This window comes from Nestor notabilis, unplaced genomic scaffold (genome assembly GCF_000696875.1).
Source record: "Nestor notabilis isolate BGI_N333 unplaced genomic scaffold, ASM69687v1 scaffold7000, whole genome shotgun sequence".
Classification (NCBI taxonomy): Eukaryota; Metazoa; Chordata; class Aves; order Psittaciformes; family Psittacidae; genus Nestor; species Nestor notabilis.
The window spans coordinates 1-5,920 of record NW_009911498.1 but is presented as its reverse complement, the minus strand read 5'-3'; positions in this window follow the sequence as shown (position 1 = coordinate 5,920).

Below are 5,920 nucleotides of genomic sequence, written 5' to 3'. Positions count from 1 at the left end.
CCCCCCCCCATCTACAAGGTTCATTGCAGAGCAATAGATGAGTCTGACTAGCTCTGTTCTTACTGAGTCTGCACTGGTTATTACTCATATCCTCCTTTTCTGCATGTTTGCAAAACCTTTCGTTGTTTCAGTGTTTCCAAGGATAGAATTAACAATGACTGGGAAATCACCTCCTAACTCTTCTTTCTCTCTTTGTTGTCAAGATCGGTGCTTAGCTTGCCATGCCCAACCTTTGGAAACCTCTCTGTGGTCTGCTGCTGTGTAAGTCAGCGCAGGGCTCACTGGTACCTTGAGCCGTGAGCAGGTTTCTGAGGTTTCCTGGAGAAGTACCAGGCAAAGGAGGCAAAGGTGACCGAGGGGCTGAGCAGCTTCTGTGAAAGCAGACACAGTAAACTACAACTCAAGGATGTAGAAAAGAGATGCTTGAAGGAGGATACAGTAAAAGTACAAGAATTATGAATAACATAGAAGTAAATAAGTTCAGGAGAGACACGGACATACTAGAGACAGTCCAGTGGAGGGCCACAAGGATGATGAAGGGACTGGAGAATCTCTCATGTGAGGAAAGGCTGAGAGAGATGAGCTTAATCAGTGTGGAGAAGAGAAGGCTCTGGGGGATCTCATCAATGTCTATAAATACCTGAAGAGAGGGTGAAAAGAGCTTGGATCCAGGCTCTTTTCAGTGGTGCCCAGTGCCAGGACCAGAGGCAATGAGCACAACCTGAAACACAGGGGGTTCCCTCTGAGCATCTGGCAGCACTTTTTTGCTGTAAGGGTGACCAAAACTAGCAGAGGTTGCCCAGGGAGGTGGCAGAGCCTCCATCTTTGGGGATACTCAATAGTCATCTGGACATGGTACTGGGCAACCGGCTTTAGGGAGTTGGATGAGATGACCTCCAGAGGCCACTTCTGACCTCAACCAGTCTGAGATTCTGTGAAATAAGGAAAGGCTTAACACAACCCACGGGAAGTGTGTCTTCACACAGCACACAGTTACACTGTGCAACTGGTTACCACAAAACAGTCAGCATGCCAAAAGCATGAACGGGCTGAAAAAGTGATCAGAAAACAACATGAAAGAAAGGTCTATGAAAGGCTCTCAAACCTGATGATGCAGCTACAACCTCTGTCTCAGGAAGGGAAACAGGATCATGTATTAGAGAAACAGCATTTGTACTGTTTGTTGTATTTTCTCTGCAGTCACATACCAGAGGCTGTTTCAGAGGACACTAGGAGCTCTTAAACTTTAGTATAGTCCAGCATGGTCCTTCTTATCTTTCCTTAGGTCTGCAGTGACTAAAATAAAAAACCCAAACCAAACCCACACCTCCTCTTCCTTTCCTTTCTTCATCTGTCTTTCCTCTCCTACAGCTTCGGCTGTGGGATTTCAGAAGATATGAATCAGATGGTGACTGTTGTGTTCCTTTTGTTCTGTAAATGATTAAAACAGAACATTTCACACTTGCTCTGTGGCCCAGCGGAGGAATGCTGCATTGTCTCCTTGGCAAGTCCCGAGGTGGAATTTCTGGCCATGGAGAAAGTGAAGTCAGGGAGAGAGAAACTCTCCCAACAGGGGAACATGTGCAGACTGCTTCGCTGTCTCTCCTGTACTTGGCATGTCTTCTCCGTGTCTTCCGTTCCCTCATCCCTCCTCTCTTTTCCACCTCCTTCCCTCCCCACTGGCAATTTTTCTCCTTGCTGCTTTAAGATGATTTAGCTGAATCTCAGGGAAAAAAAAGAAAGAAGACTGATTGAAAAATGGAAGGTGAAGCCCCCAGCCCAGAAAGTCTTGGGTAGAGTAATGAGAATGTGGTGAAATGGAAAAATTAAATGGAAGTGGGGGGGGTACGGAACCCACCCTGACAAAATCAAGATGAAAATGCTTGTGTAGGAGCTGCAGTCTCTCAGTGGAAACCCCTAGGACCTGTGCCTCACATTTCCTGACAGCCGAGCAGAGGAGGGATTAGCTGGCTGTGCTATTTATACATGCACGCTTGGGTATGGTCGGGAGGAGGCGTGCAGGAAACACAGCTTTTGTGATACCGACTGCCTGGGGAATAAATACGCCCAGGAATGAAATCCCATTGGATAAATTAAAAGGGAAGGAAAGAAAAAGCCCTGGTCCCTGCCCTGTTTGTTCCCACTGCTTCGTAGCCATCCAGCTGTTTCTTTTTCTTTGTTGTCCTGACCTCATCCCATACTGGAGCGAATCCAGGGAGCGAGTGCTCTGCTTGGCCGTCTTCTGCCAGAAATCAAACAGGTCAAGTTATTAGAGAAAAATGAAAGCTCTCTGGCAGAACTGGGAAAGCAGATGTGTAGAGAGATTTTTTTCTGCTGCCTCCAAATACAACGCTGCCTTTAAGCGTGTATCAGAGGAGACACGATAAATATGCACAGTTGTCATTGCGGAAGCCTTAGCAGAGGCTATTAATTTAGCAGGATTGGTGTCTTTAGGGCTCCCTGAACCACTGAGCTCACTGGCTGCTGGATGCAAGATTACTTAAAAGCCTTCTGAAGATGTGGTTTAGAAAGCACTGATCCAGGGCTCCAAGAGGATTTGTCCCTGCTCAGTAGTTAAAGATGCTTCTGGGATGCTGAGGATGGGTAGAAGGATCTCTGTGGGGAAGGTGAAGCCTGTGACTATCAAGAAGAGGTAGGATTATCTCCAGCTAAGATAACAGTAAGGGCATAGAATCATAGAATGGTTTGGGTTGGAAAGGACTTTAAGGTCATCTAGTTCCAACCCCCTGACATGGGCAGGGACACCTTCCACTAGACCAGGTTGCACCAAGCTCTGTCCAACCTGGCCTTGAGCACTGCCGGGGATGGAGCATTCACCACTTCTCTGGGCAGCCTGTTCCAGAGCCTCAGCACCTTGACAGTAAAGAACTTCTTCCTAGTATCTAACCTGAACTTCCCCTGTTTAAGTTTAAACCCATTGCCCCTTGTCCTATTGCTACAGTCCCTGATGAAGAGACCCTCTCCAGCATCTCTGTCAAAGGCTTTGTGGCTTTGATTTACTAAACTTACCTGGGTGAGGCCTTATACACCGTGTATTCTGATTCCCGATCCAGCTTCTTGCTGTGGTCTTAACATCCTACAGTGATTTTTAGTGTCATCCCCACCGGGCTGAAACTCTCCAGATGCCCATCAGCCATTGTTAAAAGCAGCAGTGCCAGCAAGAAGCGAAACTGCGTGCAGGCGTTTGGGATTGCCGCAGTCAGGCAGAGTGGGACAATGAGTTGTTCGCTTGCACCACTGGGAATCTGCGGGATTACATGCATGGGTGCACATGTAACGAACATCAATACCTGGGCATGCCTGTGGTTTGGGATGGCCATGTCCCTTCTGCAAGGCCTCGGTGGTCCAGCCCTGGGTCTGCTGGTTGGAACCACTCAGAGCTCCCCAGGGATGTGGGATAGTGTAGGGATCCTGAGTGATCCAGGGGTTTACTAATGGCTGAGCTCAGGAGGCACTGGGAAATGCTTCTCCCTTCCCATGCAACTTGCCAAAATGCTGGGAAAATCCATGGGAGGTGTTTATTTTCAGGGTATAACAGACATGTGCTTCCAGTCCGTGAATGGTGTGTGCCTCCTGGATCTTCGTAGTTACCAGGGAGAAGCAGGAGGGCAGTGAAGTGAGATGGCGCTGTCAGCTCTGCTCTGATAACCAGGCAGCACTGGGCCCTGGCTGAGCAGGGTTAGAACCAAAAGGGGTGGAAGGATGAACTTATTTTCTTCCTCAAGTTCACTGTAGGAAAAATATTAATTCATATAAAATTTCTATTTATATTACTATATTAATAGTAACACAAAAATACAAAAGATACAGAAAAACAGAAATACACAAATATAAAAGATAAAAACATAAAAATAGTGGAGCTATTTCAAATTGGGGGAACATTTCATTTTGAAATACAACTAAATAGCTGAATAAATAAATACATATAAAAATATATAAAACTAGTGGAGCCGCAAAGAGGATAAGCTTGAGCAGCAGTTGTCTTGTCCTCCTGGGCAGACACAGCTCCCCAGTGGTTATCAGATGTGTCAGACTACAGAGGGATCAGAGAACTCCCTCCCCAACCTGCATCCTTCATGGCCATTCAGTTTTTCAAGCCAAAATGGAGTTGAACAGGAAAAAGGTTTTGAAAACTGTGTGGAAACACGGACAGAAAATGAATGGGGGGGGGGGGGGGGGGGCAGGGAGGGGAAGAGAAATTACATTTCTGTCTCAGCAGAAAAAAGGTCTCTTTTCCTTGGAAATGTAACAGCATGGTTCATGAAGTCCTTGCAATGCTACTGAAAGACAAGACAGCAGATAATCCTTTTTCTTGATGTATTTATTCGTCTAGCACTGAAATCATCACTGATCATCACACAGCAATAAGTGAAAAGAGAGCATAGACTGTGGGGCCAGAATGAGAAATAAAATGAGGTGTCAGACAGGCTGGATCTGCTTGGCTGGGGGCCGTACAGCCAGATGGCACTCACTCCCCCGTGACACAGACTGTGCAGCAGGGTAACCAAAATAATGTTCCCATTTTGCCCAACCAAATGGTAAAGTTGGAGCATGAGAAAAAGTAGTTCTTGAATTGCTATTCGGAACTGGGCTCAGCGAGCAGTGCCTTCATCCAACTCCATCCACTGGTGTGAACAGGCACCTAACAAGCTGAAGGCAAAATTTCACCTTCATTTGCTGCTGGTTCATGGTTCTCCTGTGTCTATAAGCAAAGCCGATATTTATCACTGAGGGAGATAGAAGAGAGCAGGTACACAACCTGACAAACCAAAGGTCACTTCCTCCTGGGAACCAATGTCTGTCTATCTCCAATGTATCCCATGACTTTACAGAGGATTTAGGCATTCAAAAGCCTTGGGCTTAACTTGCTCCGAGATACTCAGGGCATCTGCAGGAGACAAGAGAACTGAACATCCCTCTCTTGCCCAAGTCTAGGGTACTAGTCTACCCTAAGCACTAGGCTGCTATTCCCCCCCTGAAGAGGTCAGGGATGTGATGACTCCCCTTAAACAGCAGTGTATTTGCAATTCTCTGCTCCCCTCCTAGAGCCTGTGTTAGGTGACAGCAGGGAGACAGCTGATAGCTGCTTCAGTTTCAAAGCTTCAGAGACACCCAGAGGGACAGTAGCTAGCGGGCACCTCGTTTTGCACGCTGACATGGAGGAAAGGGCACCCCTGAGGATGCTCCGCTTACATGAAAACATATATCCTGTAGTTTTCCTGTACCTTGCACCTAAACAAAACACGAACTCCAAGCAAAGCTGAGTTTTGTCCCAGCTCCACACCAGCTGGTACAACCCTGTCATCCCCCAAATAGCCACCAACTCCTTCAGGCACAGGGGAAGCAGCTGGAGCTGTGGAGAAGGGGATGATGCCTGCAGTTGATGTATGGGCTTGGTAACTCCTGTCAACTGTCCTGTGAGGTGTGGAGTGGGATTCAGGGAGCCTGTGTTTGTACCTAGGATGGGGTTTAGGTCCCAAGCATCCTCAAGCATGAGGTGGGGAAGCCGTGCTGCCACACAGGCTCACCCTGGGAGCATCCCGCTGTCTTCGGTGGCTCCGGGGCTGAGAATCATAGAATCAACTAGGTTGGAAAAGACCTGTAAGATCGTAAAGTCCAACCGTTGCCTCAGGACTGCCAAGTCCACCACTGAATCGCGTCACCGAGGGTCGCATCTGCACGGTCTGTGGACACTTCCATGGACGGTGATTACCACTTCCCCGGGCAGCCTGTTCCAATGCCCGAGCACCCTCTCGGTGAAGCTCCGCCAGAGCCCGGGGCCCAGCCTGAGGGGCTCGGCGTTCCCCGGGGCGTTCCGGTCCCACAGCCTCGACGTGTGTGTGTGTGTCACCCCCGGGGCTCTGACCGGTCGGCGCTAGGACCGAGGCAGCCTCCGGGC